The 24,362-nt window shown below is 44.5% G+C and overlaps 1 protein-coding gene across 1 annotated transcript in view; it reads left to right on the forward strand.

Annotated features, from left to right (window-relative positions):
- plxnb2b (plexin b2b) overlaps positions 1-24,362 on the forward strand; it is a 180,413-nt gene that overhangs the window by 13,188 nt on the left and 142,863 nt on the right. The window contains exon 2 of the mRNA XM_084734751.1: positions 21,711-21,897. The gene's annotated coding sequence lies outside the window, so the exon portion shown is untranslated. The remainder of the gene's footprint in view (positions 1-21,710; positions 21,898-24,362) is intronic.

Raw genomic sequence — 24,362 nt, forward strand, 5'->3', positions numbered from 1 at the left:
CATAAGCATCTACGCCTTCTACGAGATTATTAATGATTCCTTTCAACTCAAAAAGACTCTTGCTCATTTGGTGACCATTCTGCAATAATTTTAATTGCATTTTTTAATTTTAATGTCAAATGGCAAACAAAAATTTATTTCACCTGAAATAGAAACGGGGGACACCATGGCTGGAGTGTTGGCAGAGTAGAGTATATTTTAACTTGACATGTCTCCTTGACCTCTGACAAACATATCATGGTGATTTTATGATTAATTGCAGTAAATATATTACATATTTTTCCTTTAAATTAGCAAAATAAAATGACAGAAATCGCTTAAGAAAACCTCCAGGCAGTGGTCTCCGCCAATTGTTGATAGCAGATTTATTTGTTAGTAATGCACTATGGATAAGTACCTCATACAACCTCACTTCAAATACTCTATGCTATCCCTTTAATTAAAGATGTGGCTGTTTTTTATCTTATCTTTAAAGAGGCATTTGAAAAGCTTGTGATGGGTGTGTGTCCTTACTGGGTAAAGTTCAGGCTAGAGCAGCATGACATGACTGCAGACAGATATTTTTTGAAGAAGAAGAACTAGGTTAAACCTTGGAAAATTTGATGCGCTGCAAAAAAACTTATTCTGTCACGCTGTCCAGTTCCCCATGCTGTGTGGATCACCATTGAGGAAGTGTGGAGAGCTTTCTCAGTTAAAGTGGGCTTTAAGGTGCCACAGCCTCATGACAGAATATAGTCATGCCTTTGTCTAATGGCATGCACCTCATGTTGGCAGATGTTGACGTTCGTAACGGAACACGAGCTAAGCGAGGCCCGGTATTTCAGCACGTTATTAGCAGCAGCAGCAGCAGCAGACCACCCGAGGAGCTCAGACAAATAAAAATCCCATTTCCTCTCTTTCCATTGGTGGTATTAAGAGCTGAGGATTGTGCTGTTGCCTGAGTGCCAATGAAAAAGCCACTCAGTGTGTGAGCAGTTAAAGCTCTCTCAGCGCAGCGAGGGTGAAGCCTTCCTTCTGTATGCATCACCCCAGCCGGCTTGATCGATTCACTGTTTGCTCTGTCTTGTCTAAGTGCGAGCTCACACTGCCCACTCCGCCCACAGAAAATAATTCGGACTTGACCGGTGCAACCTGCCCTCCCCCTAGGCTTCCCCTTGCACACGTGCGCCTGCACACAGATGCACAAATGTGTACATGTACCGACAGTCCACACACAGTCTGTCTTTCAGCCTAAGGGAGCTGGACAGACCATGCATGGATCCATGAATTCCTCATAACACAATCTGTTGGCTGATCAATAATTCAATTCTATCTGTGAGCAAGCATGTCTGGATCCAATCCCACCTGCACCTCCCTCGGCCTTCTCTTAACAAGGTGGGTGTTGTGTCCTTGAGCCGGGCTCAGCTTATGTCTGCGTAGTTTGGTGTGTGTCCTTGTGTGTGCTGCTGATTAGTTGGCCTTAGTTAGCTCTCTGGCAGTGCTTGTTCTAGTCCATCACCGTGTATCTACTTCCCCTGTGCATGTGTGCGCACACATGAGAGCCAATGGCCATTGTGGATTACACGGTGTTCATTATTTCAACTGTCTACGCCTAGCGTGTCTTTTGTGTGTGTGTGTGGATGCAAAAGTGTCCATCCACAGACTTGATGTGTGTGTGTGTGTGTGTGTGTGTGTGTGTGTGTGTGTGCGCGCCTGAGCTTATGCATGATCTGTCTCTCCCTCCAGGCAGCTAGACGAATCAAAGGCATGGATCTCATTAAAAGGTATAGAGCCTGTGGAGAGGTCAGCGGCTAAGTTCTCTGATTAGTGAGCTCCGGCGGGCTGCCTGGGTGCTGTGTTTGGCGGCGGGAGTGGTAGATGGGTTGGGGGGGGAGTCTCCTCATAGACATGCCTCTCATCCCTCTCCGGCCCCACACCTGGAGGGGGGGCAGCAAGCCCAAACACTCTTTCTCACCGCAGGCTTCAGCCCCATCCGACAGGGTCAAGGACAAAAAACACCGGGGCACGGATTTACCCCGTAGTCGCCGTCGTCGTCAGTGGCCCTCTCTATTTCCTCTACTTTCTATCCCAGCCTAATGGGCTGCCTACTTCCAGTTCTGTTTTTATCCCGCTTTGAGTGTTTTATCAAAGGCCACATTCAGTTTCCATCCCAGTGACAGCCTCTCTCGCTGCATATCAAGCTGCACCAATAGCCCGACAAGCAGCTTTCTGGGTCGTTAGTTACTCGTTCCAGGGCCCGGACTCCTATCAAAGCCGGCGACCATGAACCGGAGATGACTTTCAGCCAAGGGCAAAGTGTATATGTGTGACTGTGAGTTAGAAAGACAGGACGCTTCTGAAGGTTGCATGACTTTGGACAGTTTCTCTCTTCCCTCCGAATGGTCTTTCTCTTTACTCTTCGCCGTCTCGTCCCCCGTGTGCCTCTCAGTTTAATGCCCTTCCAGATAAAACAACGGCAGTAAACTTCCTCTTTGTTTCTCTCTCTCCTTTTCTCACTGATAACCACGCTATCTAAAAGTAGGCCCTGGCAGCACTCCCTGTCTATTCACCTCCCCCCTCAGTATGTTCGGGTGCATTGTATGTAATCTGTAGATGGAAGGGGGGAAAGGGTGTGCTTTCTTTATGTTTTTTTTTTTATTTGCCTTTTCTTTTCCGGACCCGCCAGAGGAGGAGACAGCGGGAAAGATTGCGGGTGGAGGGGACCAGCGCGTATCTGCTGACTGTCACTTCCATTTAGTGTGCTGTCCTCAACTGCCTCCCCTATATGCCCAGACCCGGCCGGCTCCTCAGTAAGCCAAGGTCCCCTTTTGTTCAGTGTCCAACCTTTCTAATCCACAAACCCTTCGGTCCACAGATACGCTGTAGTAATTTCAGGGCACTTTTTCTCTGTAAACTTTTCCTACATGAGGATTTAGATCATTTTTGAGGCTTATTTTTGTTGCTGCACAGAATTTGTCAGAGTGTAGGTTTTTTTTATATGTTGGTGTAAGGCAGGCCAATTCAATTACTTTTTTTGGAGATGCAAGGTTTGAAAAAAGTAAAGGGGCAGGCTCTTTGCACTTCCTGTCTGACTTGTAGGAATTTAAATGTGTAAAACATTTATTCTCCTCTTTATTAATTTTCAGTGAGGCTGCCTCTGACTAAAGATTTTTCTCATCGACCAGTAGTTGTAAGTTCAAGCCGTTAATCAATAAGTCTTCACAAGTTTATGATAAAAAAGCGAAAAATCTTTATGGAAAAAACAGCAATGATTCTGAACATTTAATTAACTTAGTTCAACACCATATTACCCTGTTGTTCAACACAAAATGGATGATGTATACAAACCTGCTGCCTGACCCCGCAGTGTTTTCGTAGTCTGTTGTTTTGGTTGGGGCCACGGTGACGTTAAATCACCTGAGATGCTCTATGGTCCTCAAACTGGCCTTCATCGGTCTCGGGGGTGGTTTTCCAGTCTAATAGGACCGCAAGCTGAGCTAATTGTCTGTGTTACAACGATCCCCTGGGCCAAACAGCAAGGCCTAACTCCTAAATGGAATCGGAGGCGTTTTCTTTCTTTTTCTGCAGCTAACAAATTGATGAAAAAGACTTTTTTCACTGACTAATGGTTTAGTCATCTATTCGGGGGCAGCTCTAGGTTTCGCAATTGGAAAAAAAACATTATGTACAAAAGTAGTGGGAAAATAATGTGTCTTTGTAATCCTAGCTTGTTGTTAATAAACAATTGTTGCATTTAACAAACTTTTTTCAGTGAGTTTGACTCTCCTAAATTCCCTCTGGTTAATCAGCCAAAGTTAATGCTCATACTAGTAGAGACTTGGAGAGCGGCTGAAATAAGTCATTGCTATTACATTTCAAATAAATTATTTAAACTTGACCATATGGCCTCAGTGTGGTACATTCTAAAAAATATGGCAGTGAAATGACACTTGATAACATATAGACTCTTTTTGAAGAAGAATTTGAAAATGTAAGTGAGAGTTGTTAGGGCCTAAAACTAATGATCTGTTCATCTTTACAAGTCAGGACTGGCATAGCAATCAGAGCTGAAACAAAAATGTTTTAGGATTTGTTGGAGTTGTTCGTAAATGCACCAGAAAGATAATGGCGTTTCGGGTTGGTAAAGTGACCCATGCACAGCAAAATAATGAGAAAATAAGGAAATGCAGGCGGATGGCAGGGTCTCTACGGATACAGACGCCACCACACACTTTTAGTGGGTCATATGTGATGATTGAGAAGGATTATGTGTATATGAGTGTACATTTTTTTTATTTTAGGAAAATATTGCTGGCTATGCCTTTAAAATTGAAAGTTAAATTGGCTCATGAGAATTGTGATCCCTCATAAACCCCCATAAACTTGGACTGTTAGCAGCTTATTTAAATAGAATCACAATGATATGCTTGTTTTCATAGTCATAAATGAAAAAAGGGCCAGACTGAGTTTGTTAAAGGGATGGATTTGGCCCACGGGCCGCCAGTTGAATAGCCTTGGTGTAAGGTTTTGGCATCAATTTCCCCTGAGAGCCGAGAGGGATGAAATCACAATAGTCCACACGCCGCTTCATAGCTTCCACGGCCTCTCTCTCTCTCCCGTTCTCAGTCTCTGTCTCTCAGGCTCAATCAATTAATAAAGCTTGACATTTATTGGAGAAAACAAATAAAAAGTGCTTGGTTTGGGGATTGTCTCGTATGCAAACCTCTCTCCCATTTTTGTGTTTGTTTACATATCATTGAACGTCCTGATCCCCGGACAACAGCACGCTGCCAAAACCATAGGCCTCAAAGGAATTCAGTTTAACGCTGTGCAAGTGCCTTTTCTAAAGGGCAGCGCTGCGCCTCTGGATGTCGAAGTCGGTTTAGCAGAATAATCAGTGCTTTAATTAACAAAAGTCAGTTCAGAATATCAATTATAGTTTTCCTTTATCTGCAGTCATGTCACACCAAGAAACAATTATGACTGATTGTGAATTTCTATTGTCTCTTGCTGGTGATAATTAGTTACTTTTTGCCTATAAATCACACTTTTTTTTCCATAAATAACTTCCCCCTCCTGCCCTCCACTCTCATTTGCGATGTCTTCTTTCTATTTTTTATATTAATGAGTGGCCTTAAGCTCAAATCATGAGTTTGCGAGTCGTTCGTCGAAGTGTGTTCTGTCGAAGAGAGAGGGCAGTGTGTTTTCATTCAGAGAGCCTCGGGGGCCTGCTAGCATTTTCTCTCCGTCTCATCCCAGTCCAGACACGCTCCCCATCCTGGTATGACAAACATCTCCATGGCGCTCGCTCAAACGAGAACAGAGTCTTGATGACACACAATCACCTCCGAACACACAGACACCTCATTTAGACGCATTTTAATTCACAGTCTGCATGCGGTGGTGGGTCGAGCACAGAAAATCTATACTCGAGTACATTTACTCCCATTAAAAAAAAAAGTCTCAGAAGTGAAAATTACCATTTAAAAAACTCAACATAGCTAACGTTAGCTCATATTTCAACCCTCATGATTTAGAGTTCATTTATTTTGAACATTAAATTAAATTAAATGTGTAGAAAATGAAATGTTTCAATGAGCATTTCATGTCCAAACAGGAGTCATGCTTGTCAGGTCCTGCTCTTATTCTAATACTTATCCATCAATACCGAGTCAGGTATATAAGTCCACTCTGCTTCCCAGCGTCCATCCCGACAATTACACCACTATGTCCATCTTCTTCATACCGGATCAACGCTCCATAATTAAGAATGAGAAAAGAGAAAATAATCCATAACAGCAATATCACCATTAACGCCATTAAAAAAAATCATTCTCTCTAATATATTTGCTGCAATAAATCATACAGTGACCATGATATCATGAGAGATTAAGGAAGCATGCTAAGTTTACATACTTGCTTCTCTGACAACAACAGCCGCAGTTTCCTCTTCTTCTTTTTTTTTTTTTTTTGAAATGTCTATTCTGGTCTGTAGCTTGTGTCATTGTTTCCCTATTTCATGTTTATTAGAGTTAATATTAATGCCAGATGTTCACCGAATGAGTGCCTGTTTGTGAGTCATAACAAATCATTAATAATCTTTTAGAAGGAGTAGATGCTTATAACGATTAAATTGAGCAAAATGTTAATGGAGACTGGCAGGCTGAGCCACTGAACTCCAACTCCAGAGTGTGTGTTTTTTTTTTTTTTGTAGCAGTGTGCTTTTGTTTTCAGGATAACAGACTGAACTTTACACTGACAGACAACTGGCAGTTATAAACAGCTGATCTACTCACAGTGTAGGACTCGCCCTGGCTTATTATGGTTAGTTTACAATCTTGCACTCCTGCAGTGTTGCTGCAGCCTGCCTGAGCCTCTGAGAGTCTGTGGAGGAGGTGGCGGGGGGGAAACAACTTGCTTGAACTATAGACTGTATATTTAAAAAGGGATTCATCCTATTTAATATACCATCATTGGCTCCAATTCAGTTTATTCTATTTGGACTGCAGTACTCATTTTTTGGACACCCAGCCTCTACATATTGCTTTTTTAAAAGTCACCAGAATGCAGGAAACAAAATCTATAAAATTCAATTTTTATGGGGGAGGACCATCAAACCCCCTGATTTAGTTTCCAAACAACCTTCCCTATTTTGAGTTCTCAGGGAAAGTATGACTTAGCTACCGAAATAAATTTTCACCTACAGTACGTGTAACTTACTTCAGTGTGTGTGTGTGGAGGTTAAATGACGAGCTTTTAAAAGCAGAGATCTCACTGCCTTTTTTGGGAGGCACAGTCGGCACTTTGTCATGTAACTGTAGTCTTTTTTTAGATTTTGGTATAAAAAGTGTGGCCAGATGTGGTCAGGGATTGTTGCTGAAAGCTTCCGCTTGTTCTGGGTTTTGCTCAGCCATCACTGCATCATGGTCAAAAGACAGGTAGTGCTTATTTTTCTTCCAGGCATCAAGCAACATGAAGAGGTGATCCTCACCCCCCCCCCCTCACACACACACACACACACACACTGAATCCCTGCATTTAAAGGATGCTAGTTGTAGCAAAAGGTACAAATGGAAAATGTAGCAAAGTAAAAAATAGTTTCAAAAAATGCTTTAATGAGTGAAAATAATTGGCCACGTTACCTCTGTGGTTTTCTCTGGTTTGGCTCCTGGCTGCTGAGTTAACAGCAGTTCAAGGTTAGCTTACTTACTTTAGCAAAGAGCAGAAAGTAAAGCCAACTTCCCATCAGAGTTTTCCCTGTCTTGTCTCGGAGGTTGCGTTTGATCCGGTGACCAGCTGAGTTCACTGGGAAGCTGCTGAATCTGGTTCTGTTACTTACTAATGACTGCCAACTGTTATGGTTAGCTACTTTAGCAACAAAGCTAAAGCTATACTTGTCCATCAGGTGACTCTGCAATTACAGTGCCGAGAGTTGAAGCAGGAGGACATCAGAGAGGAAACCAGAAAATATTTTCGCCATAAAATATGTTTCATTTTAACCCAAATCAGTGATTAAAGTAATAATGTTGTGATTTTGTACAGTAAATGAATGTATTCTCTTTTCGTGCTCAGGCAGGGTCATAGTGGAGGATGATTCAACAACCGTTTTTAATCTTTTTCCAGGAAAAGACAAACTCTGAAATACTTGTTAAATACATGAAAATATCTACAGAACAATTTATAAAAATGCTTTACTGACTGAGCTTCCTGGACAATGCTTTTGTTGTCATTGTTGAATCATGTTCTGTGGCATATAGTGCAATGCATATGTCATGAACCACTTAAAAATCAAATTTGACTTCATGAAACTTAAAAAATCTGTTTTTTTTACTCATTCTTTACTTGTAAACCATTCCTATCCACCCCTGTCTTCGTGTAACTCATCTCTGTGCTTTCTGTTCATCTTTCTGTCATTGTCAGATGCCCTCAGACAAACATTTCTGCCAGGCTCACAATACCAGGTTCTTCTTTGGCGGCTGGGGTAATGACATGGTTGTGGGCCTCACTGCGGTCGCTGTGAAACAACAGATCCGCTTCACAACCGCACCTTTTCTGTCTGTTTGTGTGGGGTGATGGAGTGTGTGTTGTCATCTGGAGGTGTGCCATCAGCCCCACAGTCACACTGTCATCACCCCTACACTCCCACAGCGGAGGCAGACAATGAACAATGTTTTGTTTCACCTCATCTCTTTTCTATTTCATCCCTTATTTCTCTCTTGCCTGATTGAAACAGTCCTCCTGTTTTCACTTCTTCCCCGTGTTTGGAAATAATTTGTCATGCTTGATTGTCACAGAGACATGACCAGGATTTGGTTCTCTTCCAGTTGCTGCAGAGTTGTTTGCATTTGCCGGTTGGCCCGTCCGGAGTGGGTAAAGGGTGCAGTGGAGCCAATTATAGCAATGGGTTTTTGTGCGCAGTAAGCGTAGCGTGGCGGTAGTGGGTGTGATGGGTTTTTAATGGAACTGAGACACAGTCACAGATGTAAAGCCTTGTTGTTTTTGGTGATTGCAATGGTCAATATGTGATAGGTGGGCCAGAGGAGCACTGTCCACTTGAATCTGTGACTGATTGTTAAGAACAAGCACCACTCACATTGCCAGATGGTTTCCCACTGGTGTTTTAAATCCGATTTTTGTTGCAAAACACAATAAACGTCCAGTGCTGTTGGGGTTAAGTGCCTGTGCCTCCATCCGTTTCTCATATTGCTCACAACAAGCTTTGTTTGGTAGTTAATTCCAAGCACTAAGTGGGAAAAGAGAATTAAATAAGAGTTTTCATTTCCCACGCTCATAATTGATGCGCTAGTTGTTTGCTCATTCGCAGTAGGGGTTGAAAGTAGACTCATCCCCTAGAAAGTATTCTTAGGATGCTATCTCTTGAGTAATGAAAGTGTCCCTTCTTCCCTGTCTTTGGAGCCAGTGTGAGATCCTCTGTCTGGCTCGGGGATGTACGGTAAATGATATGGCCAGAGCCATTAGCTAGATCTTTGTCTGTTCATCCTGCTGGCTCCTTCTGATAGCTAAAGTGTTTTCAGCTTATTAACCGTACTGTCATATGCTCTTTTGTAAGAATGCACATTAATCTAAATGCACACTAGTACATTAAAATTCTTTACAGCCGCTCACACTGAACCGCAAGAGGTTTGATCGGCCAAGAAATGAATGAGAGAATGCCAGTGCACAAGTTTTTTTTTTTGCTTAGCTCACTGTAGACTATCGAAGAAGTGATTTGTATTCGTGCTGCCTTGCGGTCCCCCTGCCCTGTTTGCAGTAGCCAATCTGGACAAGGGGTTGTTATCAGAGGGCCTGAATGAAACAGCTGCCTCACACTCTTCACCACGGCTCCGCTCAAGTCCTTCCACGCCTTTGAAAATGTCGTGTTCTGCCCGTTGTGTCAGACACACTGCTCGCTAATGGCTCCTGGCTCTGATCCAACCTTATCCCACATTCTGAACCTGGCTTTGGTTGCATCAGAGCCCCCCCCCCCTCTTCTCACAACTTGAAGACTTACCTGGATCATGCCAGGAAGCAAGCAGCCAGCTTCTGTGAGGGAACAGTTTTCCACAGTGGTTGAGGCATTTGGAGGATATAAGCCCTACCCCCATGGACTGCTCTGAGAGGGGATGGCTAGCACCTGCCACTGCTAACACGCTAGTATTTAGTGATGAGAGGGCTGCAGCAAAGCCCTGTGGGTAAGCCACACCGGATTTTTCACTCCACAAACTCGCCTAGTCACATTGAAATGGCTTTTCCTACTGTTTTGGCTCTGCCCTCTCCATGCCCTTGACTCCGGGTACTGCTATTGAAATCAAGTGCACGTACAGACTTGTCAGCTCCATGTAGCCACTAGCAGCTAGCCTAAGTACATCACCCTTATCTGTGATGTCACTTGCTTCCTGCCCTGTCCATGCTTGTCTGCGCCAGGTCATAAGCCACCCCCTCACCCTCCCTCTCTAGACCTGTCTGTTTCACTGTAATGCAGCCTAAGCCTTTGGTTGAGAAGGGCATTAGCCTATATTTGTGGGCATGGGCGCTTTGTCATCCAGACCTGGGAATGGCTGCTCCAGATGGGTGATTAGTCACAACTGTGTGTATACGTCTTTGAGAGACTGAGAGAGAGCTGCTGGTGTGTGTTTGTGTGTGTGTGACGTAAGATCGGGGTGATTATAAGAAGATGAGCCAGACAGCCTAAATGAAGATAAAACACGGCTGCTTGTATGGTTGTATGTTTTGGTTCTGTGTGTTTTTAGTCTAATAGCCATCATCCCCCCTCCCTGTACTCATATCCCAAATGCAATCTCATCTCTAGCTCTGACTCGGCTAGGCTGGGCTTCCATCAGCGATTTGGAGTGCAGCTCTCATGCCTGTAGGCTGCTGTAATGATAGCTTTTGCAAAAAAAAAAAAAAAACAGCCCCAGCTGTTTGCTCACAAAGTATGAGAATGAAAAGTGGAGAAGAGGAGGAGGAGGAGGAGGAAGAAGAGGAGGATGAAAGTGTCACCAGCCCTCTATTGTACAGCTGCAGTCTCATACAATTTCACGAAGCAGACCTAACAAAAGCAAGAACACGTGCACCATGAAAGATTAATTGGTTGCTGTTAGCTCTAACTCTCATCATCACCTGCAGCAGAGAAGGTAGGGAATACAGAAAGGAAACGTGTTGTCTGCTTTTGGCGAGGATAATAAGGAGCCAGGGGGAATGGCGTTTTTCTCTCTTTGGCCGCTGGCTGACAAAAAAGTTTCCAAAGTTAAATGCTCAGTTAGAAACTGACGCTGAGATGCTGTTGTTTTGTGTTCACCAGGTCTAGTTAGCAAGGTGACGGCTCATTAGCTGGCACTGATTAGACTGTGGACATGGTTAGCAGCCCATTTAGACGTTGTGCGTGTGTGTGAGCTTGCATACAAGTGAACAAGTGTGTAAGATTATATGTGTGTGTGGTACACCACTGTCCAGACACATCTGCCTGGCTTTAATTAGTTTTGCCTGGCACAGGGACCCACCAGTCTCTCTGGTGTTTAATAACAGCCTCGACAGTGGGCATTTATCAAGGTCTGAATACAGCTGAGGGATTGTGCGTTCATTTGGCCAAATTCACTTTAAGCGATTATGCTCTTTTTATTTTCTGAAGCAGCTTGCAAAGAAGCTCCTGTTTTGCCCGCATGCTGGGGCAAGTTACATATTTTGGCTTCCTTTCAGTCCTCTCTTTTCCTCTCTTCTCACTTTTCCCTCTTTGTCAGTCATTGTATTAATATGTCATGTGTCTGACCCAAATTTCCAGGCCCTTGAATGCTTCCAGGGCTCTTTCTCCGCCCCCCTGCTCTTTTTGATCAGAGCCATCGTAGTGTGAAGTATCCCAGGCAGAGAGACGGAGGCTATGTTTCGTTGTCTCCTCAATCAGAATCAGCAAGCAGTCCTCGGGACTCGGGAGCAAACAGACCCCACTCTAAATGCCTCCTCCTTCAAAGAGTCTCTGTCCTCCCCTCTCCCTGACTGCAGCGGTTTCTAATCAGGGCAGGAGATTTTTGCTGATGAACCAATATGAGCTGACAGACACCCTCCCCTCCCTTAACCTATCTTCTGCCTCTTCTTCTTCCCCTCCATCCTTTCACATCTGTGAATGTTACCTGACGAGCCTCATTTGTCAACCCCCTCCTCAGCCCTTCTCTTTCCGTCTGCTTGCCCCAGCCACCTGATCCCTCCCTCCTGTTGTTCCGCCAGTGCCAACAGAGCTGAAGAGGCTGCCGTGTGTGTGTGTGTGTGTGTGTGTGTGTGTGTGTGTGTGTGTGTGTGTGTGTGTGTGTGTTCAAGTGGGCGGGGAGTCTGAAGAGACGGAAACTAAACTGAGCAGAGCCGAGGTGCATACAGGTGCAGCTCCTCTTGCAGCCCGAGGTATAGCTGTCAAAGTCTCTTCGTTTTGGCCCTCTTCCTTTCTGTCACCCCCACTGCAGCCTTCTTGTGTCTCACTCTAGTCTCACTCAGGTCTAGCTAAGCGCTCTTTCAGGACAGGGCAGTCCCAAGAGGCGCAGTATCCTCAGGGAGCATCCCTCCGGCTGTTGCTCCAGCTGTTGCTCCTCAACTTCTGTGCCTTTGCATTGTATGGATATTGTTTTTGTTATTATCTCTGACTTACTACAAGGACAATTTCCCCATAAGGGATAATAAAGATTTCTACTACTACTGTGATATATTGCACGCCAGAAGGGCCTAAAAAAGATGGTGCGGAATTCAAAAGCAGCAGGAGCAGCAGCTAACGTTGCCCCCGAGCTCCTCTTGCAAGCTGAGTGAATGCAAATGGACTTTTTTAAATAAAGCAGAGTTCCCCAGCCGTAATAGTCTGCACGCCTCGCACAATGCTGCATAGCCCCACATCCCCTCATTCAATTCCACAGCAACTTCCTTTTTGGGTGGGATTGGCTGTCTCATTCCTTCCTCTGTCAGCTCACTAGAGGAGATTGCTTTGATTTCGGGGCAGACTTGACCAGATTAAATAGAGTCGGTCTGGGCCGCGTGGACGGGTGGCTCCCAGCCATCATCTCATTTGTGTTTCTCATTGTCGCTTGCAGCTCCCCTCCATTTTTGTTCTCTCCCCTTCCCTTTGTTTGCCTCACGCTTCTGCTCAGTATCTGGCCAACGATTGATAAGACCCAATCCCTGACAATGCTTGGCGAGCGGCACAGGATCGGTGGCGATGGCGCTCATGCATTGTGGAGAGCGCGTGTGTGTCTGTTCGGGCTTTAGGAAGGAGATGGGATGCGGCTCACGTCATTGTTTATCTACCTTCCCACTTCCAGATGGCGCACAGCAGAAAGAATGTGCTTCTTGACACACTCTCTCTTTTCCTCTCTCCTCACTCCTTCCCCGCCGCCATCTCTCCTGTGGCTCACTCCGGTTGTGCGGACTGTGTTTCAGGTCCAGAACGCGCAGCATGAGGTGAGGGGGAAGGTGGTGCGAGAGCCAGGAAGGCAGACTGGGACTTGAGAGGGAGCCCTGGAAAGTCAGGTGGCAGTCTCCGAGTGTAGCCATGTGTGCGTGTTAGGACTTAGTGTGAGAACATATGTGCTAGTGATTGTACCTCCGAGACTGCAGCACTTTTCATGAGTATTTGTGAATCTGAATCACAGTGCGATGAGCGTGCCGGCACAACAACACATTTTGAAACACTTGACACATTTTTCTCATTTTTTTTTTCGAGGTCATTGAATCATAAAAATCTCGTCTCAGGCAACAATTGAGTCTGCCGGCCCCGGTCCTCTCGGCCGTCTGGATTGATGGACGGTCAATTCCAGCACCGGGAGATAATCACAGCGTGTCAGCCTCCACCGATCCAAACTCTTATCTGTGTCTGCCCACTGCCAGCACGCCACAAATGACCACAGGGACACGCATTTCTCTTTATTGTTCCAAAGCCCCGAGGGTGGGAATGTGTTTGTGCATGCTGAACTTAACTTTTGCAGGCTTGTGCAACTGCATCCTCAGCTAGATGTTGCACACATTCACCTGAAGTGCACCTTCTCCACAGGAGCCCTTCATCAACACTCACCTCCCTGTTTTGGAAAGTGCATACACTTATGACGAGGCTTTCGGATGTTTTTTTTTCTCTTTCTGCCTGCTGCCTCTTTAGATGAATTATGCACTGTCTGAAGTGTCTGGCGATAAGCCTTTTTTGTCCTCACTTGGACACCTTCTAGTGTAACCAGTCAATGGTATCAGGCTGGATTCTGACACTGTCCCTTGGCATGATAAGGTGTTTATTTAATCTTGAAGCCTTTGCCATCAAGTGTGATCAAATAAGATTACTCCTGTAGAGTGTGGCGCAACAATAGACTTTGGAGAAAGTCTCCATGTTTGTCACATCCACTCTGCTGTCTAAAGGTCTTTGAGGGGTTATTTTTCCCAGAGTGAGCCGTGCTAATTGTAGCCTAATGGCGAGCTGTTATAGTAAAGAGTGGTAAAAAGCAGTCGGTTGGTGAGGCTTGCTGCCTTCCCTGTGCAGGCTGATTACGCTGTCTAGTTAATGCACCCTCCTCAGATACAAATGGAGGGTGGTTATAGCGCCAGGAGAGACAGTCAGCCTGTCAAAATCGCCCTCTCTAACAGACAAGAGAGGGAGATAAAGAGAGATGGAAAAGAGTGAGAGAGAATATATTCTGGAGAGCCAATTTCACTGAGGGGATAGAAGCGTGGTAGTGCAATTATGAAATATAGCTTTCTGTTTCAATAATGACCTTTTCTCCACGGGCTATATATAGGCCAGTGTAAATGATTTAGAGAATGGACCATAGTGTCGTATAGATGATGGCCTATGGATTCCTACAGAGAGCAAAGACAGTTTCCAGTGAAAAATTGTCTCTCGCTGGCAGTGTGTTGAGGAAGAATGGTGGAAATGACAGGTGGGGACACTGGAGAAAGCACTGTAGGGCACTTCAACACTATTCCTCTCTCAAGTTGTTGTCCTTCTGCTGCTGTTAGTCATTTCCAGTTCCTATACTTGGTGTGTGTGTGTGTGTGTGTGTGTGTGTGTGTGTGTGTGTGTGTGTGTGTGTGTGTGTGTGTGTGTGTGTGTGGGAGTGTACGCCGCCTATGTGTATCTACTGGAACTCAACAGAAGGAAAAAGGGCACTCTCATGTGGGCTGTTTTTCTTTCACCATAATTAATCACTAGAGGATCACATGATTGTCTCAGCTCAAGATTCATTTTCATAAGAAAAAAAAAATCTCCTTCAGCACAACTTTTGCTGCGAGGAGTCACACATGAAAGCCCAGCGAAACACGGTCTCAGCACTGCTGCCAGTTGTACCGAACACCCACACTGGCTGCAGCAGTGCTTACTACGCATCTGTCTGGATAGATACTCAGTGGTGGTACCAGCCAGCCGCTTTCTCCCCGGGCTGAGCCAAAGTTGAGGGGGGAGAAAAAGCACTAGGGTCAGGAACTGAAGAACTCCTGTCTGACCTGCTAATATAAGGAGCAGACACTGGTGGAATGTCAAAGCAGCTGTAAACCAGAAAACATGTTTGACAGAGTTAAAAGCATAGACGGAGACCTGGAATATTTATGCTCAACCACTTAACAGCAGCAATTACACATGTACAGAAGTATGTATTACCATGTTTACATCCACATAAACACATCTAACTCTCAGAGTCATTACAGATCATCATGCCTCTTTTGTACCCAGCAGCAGTACAGCACATACACCCCACCAATATACGGTCCTCCTCAACATCTGTAAATCACAGTGTTTGTCTTGTGCATGTATGCAGACGTAAGCTCTAGGGCTGCACTATTATCTCCTGACATCTGCATTCTATTTATATATACGTACATTTTAAAAACCCACTGCACTGATGCATTTTACAGCGATAAGAAAGGGGGAAATGCTGCAAATCGTCTGTCACAACATGATAAATAAATAATGGAACGTGTCAATTAATCTTTTGTTGATTGAATAATGTCTAATTGTGCATCAGATTTTAAACATCACCAAACTTTTTTTTTTTTTCAATTCAATGCTAATCATGGAATCCATCAGCTGCAGACCTTTTCCATGGCAGCAAACACAGGTGTTACCAATGAGACTAATTAGGTTTCTGCTCCATTCAGGTCAAACAGAGTCAGGATGCCGCTATTGTGCATGTTGGCTCACTGGAAAGGTTCTGCTACACTGAATGGAAGAGGACTGTAATTAGCATCATTGGTATGACCGGTGTTTGCCTAGAATATGGCTGTCTTAAAACAAAACAAAACAACAATTTAGCTTCTCAGAGCAATGGCCAATGTGAAGGAGAAGGGGTGAGGAGGTGCAATATGTGTTAAAGGAAAAATGTATGTCTTTTAAATGAATGAATGTCGTGAGGCATATAGGAGATATCCTGCCCTACACATCAGATTGTAAAAGATTGGTAAAGATCTTTAAAAAAAATCACACCATAGTCATTTTAACAGCCCTAAAGCCCTAAAGACAACGTCTACGACCTGGTTGTATTTGCATATGAAAGCAGAAAACAAAGTAAAATAAGCTAATAGATCGCTATATCATCGTCCAACAGCAGCCAATGAGTTAACAGATTGCATTTTGGCAAATGTGTTCACCCTCTTTTACCTGTTGACTTTCATGCAATCAAAGGCTTCTCAAACATGATTGGTCAATAATACTGGGACTACAAACAGAAACCAGAACACTTCCATGCAAAAATGTTGTTCCTTGCCTACAGACTACATTCATATGCAGATATGTATGTACAGATGTTATTTCGTCACTAATCTATGTCATGATAAATTACCACATTTAACTTAGTAATGATAATGATATATATAGCTATGTTTTTTATTTAATATAGTGAATAAAGGGCTTGGTGATGCAGCTATTATTGATAACCATTGACGATTTCTAACCTATTTTGACCATTTTTTAAGGAGAAAAAATGTTGAATTTATTTATCGAGATGCACAGGTAATAGACTTAAAAAAAAAAAAGACAACTAAAGTGCCATATTGATAATCTGACCTTTTTCTTTTTTTTTAAATCAATTTGCGCACCATCTGCACTCATTTTCTCACTCAATTGTTGTTGTGTCACATGTCGATGGTGCAACCGAACAACACACCTGTTGATTGGCTGTTAGCATGCCACTTGTATCACACTCCATTATCATGGGATGTGACAGACTGTTTGAGATAGGGGTGTACTCATTCATTACTTACTTTCATGGTGGTTTGCATTTTCTTATTATTGATTTAGTGTCTTGATTTTTTTAAAAGTATATATTTTGGGGCTTTTCGTGTCTTTATTTGATGGAGGCAGCTGAAGTGGCAGGAAAGGAGGGAAACAGATTGGATGGCATGCAGCAAAAGGCTGGAACCCATGGCCACTGCAGCAGACTGATAGCCTCAGTACATGAGGGTATACGCTTTGCCAGCTGAGCCTCAGGGGTACCCGCTGTGTTGCTGTTCTTTAATTGCAGAGCCTAAGTTAATATAAGTTTAGTATAGCTGATTTATATACTGTATTTTCTTTTTCTGTGTTGGCTTACTTCTGATATGTTTGTCCTGACTACTCACAGTTTGACTCTGGACTGTGAGGTTGTTGTTGCATTGAAATTCTGTCTTGGTGTCATTAGTTGTTGTATCTGTTCTCAGTTTAATTAGTTGGGATTGTTGTTGTTGTTACAAAATGCATTATAAGCTAATTCAGTGAAATCTGTTTATTTTCCAGCCCTGAACACTAACCTACACACACAGACCACCGCACCCAGCAGTCACTGAGGGGAAGCCCCCCTGTGGTGCCAGTGTACAGCCATGCTCTCTCCACTCTCTTATTATCATGATTGCCTGCAAAAGGTGGCGGGACGCTGAGTCCATTCAGCCCGCCAGACGGCTTCATAAAGCGGCTGCCGATGGTTCCCAGTGGGGCCCTCATCAGCGGCAGAGAGCAGTGAAGCGCCTCTGGACTTTGCTCTCTGAAGTGACAATAGTTTTCCTGCCGATAGAGGGAGAAAAGAGAGCGGGGAGGGGAAGAAAACAAGATGGCGGTCAAAGCAATAGACATCTGTTGAAAAGCCTCATAGGGAGGTCATCCAGGAAGTAATGAGGTGAGACGCTGCAGTAGAGCAGTAGCTGTCAGTCAGTTTGGACATTGTTGGGTTATAATGAGTGCCTGTTGTGAGCGGTGAGCACCTACATAACTAGGCAGCTTGCTTGAATGTGCACCACCTTTAGCCTCCTCCACCGTCTGCTTCACTTGCTGTAATCTCCTTCATCCTTCATTCTTTTTTTTCTCCTCACTGAGAACTAGGCAAGTAATGCTACCCATGGACCATTTCCCGAGCATAATCCAACATCTGTCTTGCACACAGCTCTTGCTTTGGCATTAAAATCTTCACACACACACCCCCCTCAATCCCTCCTCCTCTACCTCCACCTTCTCCTTCTCTTCTTCTTCTTCCACCCCCCTCTGGTAGCCGTCACAGCTTCTGAACGATTTCCTCTCACTGGAAGGCTCCTCCGAGTCACTGTGGCAGTGTCAAACGAGGCTCCTATTTAAGCTCATTAAATGTTTCCAAGAGAATAGGAAATCAATGGTGCATACCAGTGCACGAGAACTTTTCTCTTAATTTAATTTCCCCTCCCCCTTATCTGTTTGCACATCTCTCTCTACTTCTTTTTCTCCCATCACTCTCGCTCGTTCTCTCCAGCCTGTCGTTCTCCTTTAAGCAGTGGAGGTGGTGGTGGTAGTGGGTGAGGCAGGGGTGTAACAGTTGCCTTCAGAAACCATTTCGGACTCGTATTAGTGACAGGCACCATGGTGCGGGGCTGTCCAGACTCTTCAGCGTTGTTTGGCACTCAGTGCACGGAGGACAATCGACTTGAAAGTTTTGCTCACACTGACCTCAGCCCCGGAGTTTTAGCTTTTGTTTCGGGCCATGCTGTTAAGGGAACAGGTTTCGACCAGGACAGAATGTTGCAGTGAAAACGTAGGGGGAGTGAAGCATGGTGATGTCTCTTTGGGGTTCAGATCACTCCAGTTTAAAGGCATAATATCCAACATCTTCCTAAAAAAATATATAGACTCATATAAACATTATCCCTTTCAATCATCACTTATGACTCAATAGAACTGTGTGGTGGTGGCTGTATCTGCCTGTATTTCCTTATTATCTCAGTATTTTGCTGTGCTCGGGATGTTATATCATCCCAAAATGTTGGGATCTGACATCCAGAGAATTAGGCCTGTGTATTGGCAAGTATCTGGCACGACGATACATATAGCGATACAAGTGTTACAATTAAGTATACTGCAATATATAGTATGTAGATAAAGTATAAAGAATATACCACCATATGAATAAAATCTGACTCTAAAAAGTTATCCTCTAAGTTGATACTTGAGCGTTCTGATATTTTCATACACCTGTACTGCAAAGTAACTTCAACAGTCGACTATCATGGTGGCGCTGAGTTTGAAAAAACACTGCAAAAGAGGGCAAAAGTGCGCTCTTGGTTGTCCTTAACCTAGATAAAACATGTTAAGTGCCCTCTGGGGTGCCCTTCCAGTGGACAAAAAGTGGTAAAGTGCCCTCTAGGACGCAGGCTTGGGTGGTATTTTTTCATACCGTCCTGACATTTCACCAGGGTATATGGCATATGAAGGTATTTGTGTGGAAAAGCAAATTATTAAAAGCCATTCTAGCATATATGACATAGCATAGCTTAACATGCTTTGTGTCTAATATGCAATTAGCCTTCTTAGGCAAGTCTTGCTAAGGTTAAATGCTTACAGCCTATAGATTAATGAGTGCATAGGAAATAAGCACCCTTATTCCATAGATTGTTGCTAAAGGACCCAGTGACACTTGCTGTGGATTTCAACAAATCTTCTGGCTGGACAGAGATGGTTTACAGATGTATCATGTGGCTAAATGACTGTTTTTATAGTTGGCAGAATCATGTCAAAATTAAATCTAGTTATATTTAATTAATTAGCATGAAGACCTACTCCGAGTTCGAGTCCACCACCGCTGATGCATTTATGAAACAGACAAATCCTGCTGATTTTACCTTTAACAACACTCCTACCTCATTCTTGCTTCCTTGACTTTCACTCATGGCCTTGTCCTGTTTTGTCCATCTCTTGTCTTTCACTCATCAGAAGTTTGTGTTTTATTAATGCTTGTGTGTGAGTTTGTGTTATTGTGAGTGCATGTCTGGCAGGGCTTTGTGCTGTGTGAAACTATGCCTGGGGGCTGGGCCCACACCTTCTCTGGAGCTCCTGTAATTGCTCTTCTGGGGCCTTGTCTCTGGCTCTGAGCCTGTCTCCATCACTCTCACTCTGTCTTTCTCCCTGGCTCTTTGGCCTCCTCCTTCCTTTTTTTTGCCCTCTCTTCAACCCCCCTCCCTCTCTCCTCTCCCTGCATGGCTCATTATGGCTTATCCCCACCTGCCCAATCTGGGAATTCTCTTTACACACACAGACACACATCCATACAGAGCCACTCAGCAGTTTTCAGAGCTGCCTGTCGCTCGGATGCCTTGTGTACTATCTGCTATAAAACAGCTTTGCTAATACTGTTTGGCCGAGAAATGGAAACAATAGTGCCGTCACATTTTTTCTCCTCCAACTGGTGCAAACAGACAGTTTCTCATCTCTGTTCTGGCTGTCAGTGCACACTTTTTTTTTTCAGAAAACCCTGGCCCTTCAACCCCTGCTCCTGCCTTTTTGTATAAAGCAGCCTCAGCCACAGGCTTCTAACCACAGGCCCGGGCTTTTCCATTTCCATCCAAAGCCCTCCCTCCAGCCTGTCACCCAGCAGCCCCACCATGCCTGTTCCCAGGCTAGGGGGCTTACTTTGAAGGATAATGGATGTGGCCAGTTGCAGCTGCTCAGCAGCAGGGCACTATCATAGGAGTTATCTAAGGGCCTGAGTGTCCTGTGATGAATGGCTCGGAGCTGTGTGTCTCCACCGATCAATAAGCCACTAGCACCCAGATGAGCTAGATGCCCCCTCGCTCTCTGCTCCCCCCACCATCCACACATATATCTCCCTCTCATAATCTCCCACTATGTTTGTGAACTTTTCCCTCCAATTCATGGCCTGAATTGGGCCATTGATCTTTTATCCCTGGCTTGTTTTAAATAAAGGGCCAGTATCTCCTCTCCACCCAAGCATGCAAGGTTTCTGACAGCAGTTATTGCTACACTGGCGGCAAAGCGCACAAACATTACTTTAGCCTGATCGAACGGCCGTAATCGGAGAGGGAGAGCCGAGAAAATAAGGGAGTGTGAAGCTGCTGCTTCCCCCCACCCCGGAGCACCTCTGAGGCTTCCATCACAAGGCTGATGCAAGCGGAGGTCCCATGTGGATATACACACTTGTAATGCAGACAAACACGCGCGCATATACCAAACAGTCTTGCTGTCAGGGCTCATTGAGCGCAACCTGTCCCAAAGCACCTTAACAGCTCCACCCAATCTGAATTGAAATGGGATGTTGTCAGTTTACTCTCTCCTTTGTCTCATAGCCGTGCACACATGTATGTGAGGTCTCTCCAGACCACTAAAGCGTGTAAATCTGTATTTCTGTTGCAGAACAACAGGTGTGTCATAGCTACTGTATGTGTTGGTTTTTGATCTGTTTTTCCTGCACGCCTGCGCTCTGCCGACAAGGGATTTGCGATGAAAAGAGCCGACTGGAAATCTCTCTCCCTCTTCTCTTTCTCTTCCCCTCCCTCCAGGGACCTTCAGCAGTCTGCATCTTCCTCTCTTCCTCCTCCTCTCTCACCTCTCCTCCCACTTCGCTCCTCTCCTCTCACCCTCCAGCTCTGATTCTCCCTCTGATCTGCTGTTGTCTCTGTCACAAGGAGCAGATTCTCAGCCTGGTAATTGCGTGTCTACTGGCCACCACACCTGTTGCTGTCAGTGCAGTGGTGTGGGAGAGAAGGAGGGGGAGCTGTGCCCTCTGGCCTCCGTGGCTCTAACCCCCCCCCCCTCACCACCACCTTTGCTGCAGGGTTGAACCCACAGGGAGGTGGGAGTGTAATACGGCGAGTGTGCACATGTGCGGGTATAGGGTGCTCTCACAGTTAATTGTGTTTATCTCTAACCTTGAGCTTCACCTCTAGCGTGTGTGTCCGTGCAAATGCATGTGTGTGTCTCCTCAAACCTGGCTGGTGCTGATGGTTTACTCTCCCTAATCCTCTCCTCTGCACCCTCTCTCCTCTTTCCCCTTATCCAGAGCCTGGGCCCTTAATGAAGCTGGGGGTCAGCGGCAGTGTGCGGCTAATTGGCCAAGTTTGCCCGGGGCTCCGGCTGCCTGTGATTGAAGTGTCCGGCGAGGGCCTACTGTGCAGCCGCCGCTGCACCCTGCTCAGTTCCACTCCAACAGCCAAGACGCTCCCTGCACCCCTGTCTGCCTCTCCCTAGTGAGTAGCACCCGAGGTCATTCTATTTTCACTTGTACTCCCAATACTTTGTCCAGCTTGCTTTCTTCTTGTATTATTTTCACGCAGCAAAGAGTCCAAAGGCTCTGACTTTTTTCTGAATCACTTGTCCTACATGTCATTCCATATTTCTTCTTATAAACATTCATCTTTTGTGCCTCATTTTTCTAAGCTTCTCTGCATCTCCTCTTTCTCTGGCTGTATTTTCTTTTTTTTTTTTTTATGCTAGACTTTCATTCCCACACTTGGTCCCAGCATTTTCTCACTTTCCTTGGCTTGTGCCATCCTCACACTCTTTCTCCTCACTTGCCTCAGTGGGATTCGGGCAATTACTACGGTCCCCCATTGGCCAGCAGCCAGGAAAAAAAAAACAACTTCCAGCCCCTATTTCTCTCACAATGGGTCCAACAGTCCCAGCCCTGGCCAAGCTGTATCACACTGTTCTGAGTTAACAGGAGGGGTTGGAGGAGATGGCGTGGAGGGGGGGTGGGGGTGCCTCTAATTAGTCGAGCCTCCACTTTCTACTCGTTAAGGCAGTCCTGGCTCCCATTGTTTGGCTGTCAGTACAAGAGTGGAGGTAGCGGGGCGATAGTGAGCTCTAGGGAAAGGACCGAGCAGATAGGGTGTACAGAGCAGAGGGAGGGGAGGGAGGCAAGAGCTTTGCTACCCAGCAGATAGTTGACCGTCTCACCTGGGAGTTTCACAGGCAAGGGTCGGCCTGTGAGTGCCACAGAACACCAATGAAAACAATTTCTGTTATTGTGCTCATAGAAGTGGAACATTGCTGCCTAGTAAATGGTCAACAACACTAGTGTGTTTGGGTGTCAGGAAACAATGGTCCAATTATAAGTCAAGTCTTGGCCTACAAGTTAGGGTAAGTTGTATTCTGTCAAAACTTTGTTCGCACACCAGTAGGTTTCTATGCTTGTTTATTAAGGGCTGTAAGTAATTAAATTTGCTCTGATGCTCATTAACTGAAGACCCCCAGCAATTAACTGCCGCTATAATGGTTTTATATAGATAGCTGTAAAAGTTTCTTCTGTCCATACTTCACTCAGGAATGGAAAAACTAGAGTTACCATGATTCACTCAGTCAATGAAATGAATGAAAAGGTGAGGAATATTAATGGTGTGTTGCATTTGTTGGAATGTCCGAGTTTCCAGTTGCAAACTTCAACTGGAATGCTCCCTGAGTTGGATTTCTGACTTGGAAAAACGGAGGAGCCTCACCAACCCTGACCTCAAATGTTTGAGAAGATATTAGAGTGCGACCCATATATATCGGCCTGATATGGGCCTATCGCAGATACGTCTGTATTTATCAATCTTATATTGAAAGCTTCTTGCGTTTTTCTTTTAACTGCAGTTTTTAGTGACTCACTGGAAAAGACAGTTCGAACGGTATTATTAAACCCTGCTCTAAGATCATTGGAGTGAAACAAAGAGATCCAAATTCCTTTTTTTTAAACCAACAAATCCTTCAAAAGTCTTCTGGACACAGTCATGCAAGTGAATCTTCTCTGTTGCCATCAGGGTGCTGCTATGTTGTGCTTGCCTGTAAAACTAACTGCTAATCTTTCATTCCATCTGCAATCCGTCTACTCAATGCTTTGTAGTCACGGTTGGTATATGTTTTTGTATGATTGTTTTATTGTATTTTAGCAGCTCTATTTATAGATTGCACTCCTCATTACCTCTCTGGGATCACAATTTGGGGTTTGTGTGTTACTGTAGTCTGTGTTTGTTTTATACATATCAAGCTGCTCCAACAAATTGCCCCTAGTGGGATTAATGAAGTTGTATTGAATTGAAGTTATTTGTTTCAGAAAACAGCCTTCTAAGCGCCTTTGTATAGTCATATCAGTGCATGATCCACATAGAAGAGCTCTATTTTCATTCCAGTTCAAAAATTCACTACAGTGGCCACCATATCTGTATTGGGTAAATTTTTCCCCTCTAAAATCATTATTTTAACAGTCTCAAACATCCCATATTGGTTGGCCTTTAGAAGATGTGTTGTCGTAAGTTTAAGTACTAAAAAATCCTGATCCACACTCTGTACCAGTTGGTGGCAGTGATGAACCAATTTGTCGTTTGCCAACCGCCAATAAACCTCAGACATAAAGAAGAACCCCGACCTCAAAATCCAATATGACATCTCAAATCAAATCTGTTTATTAGCACTTATGTCTGATTAAATCATCTTGCAACACTGTTTCTTTGTGCAAAATACTGTGGAACATGTTGTTATCAAACACAAAAGTTTTTTTTTTCTCTTTAAACTTGTCATACTGGAACACGATGAACTCTGGTGTGATGTCTTTCCAACATTCGACTTCTGAGGAGAATGGAGCACAATGTCATGTAATTGCATACGAGACACTGTGCTTGGGTTCACCCACCGTTCATCGCTTCCTCCTAAACTGCTTCTGTGGTGTTCTTTAAAA

The sequence above is a fragment of the Lutjanus erythropterus genome, chromosome 13 (genome assembly GCF_056507025.1).
Source record: "Lutjanus erythropterus isolate fLutEry1 chromosome 13, fLutEry1.hap2, whole genome shotgun sequence".
NCBI lineage: Eukaryota > Metazoa > Chordata > Actinopteri > Lutjaniformes > Lutjanidae > Lutjanus > Lutjanus erythropterus.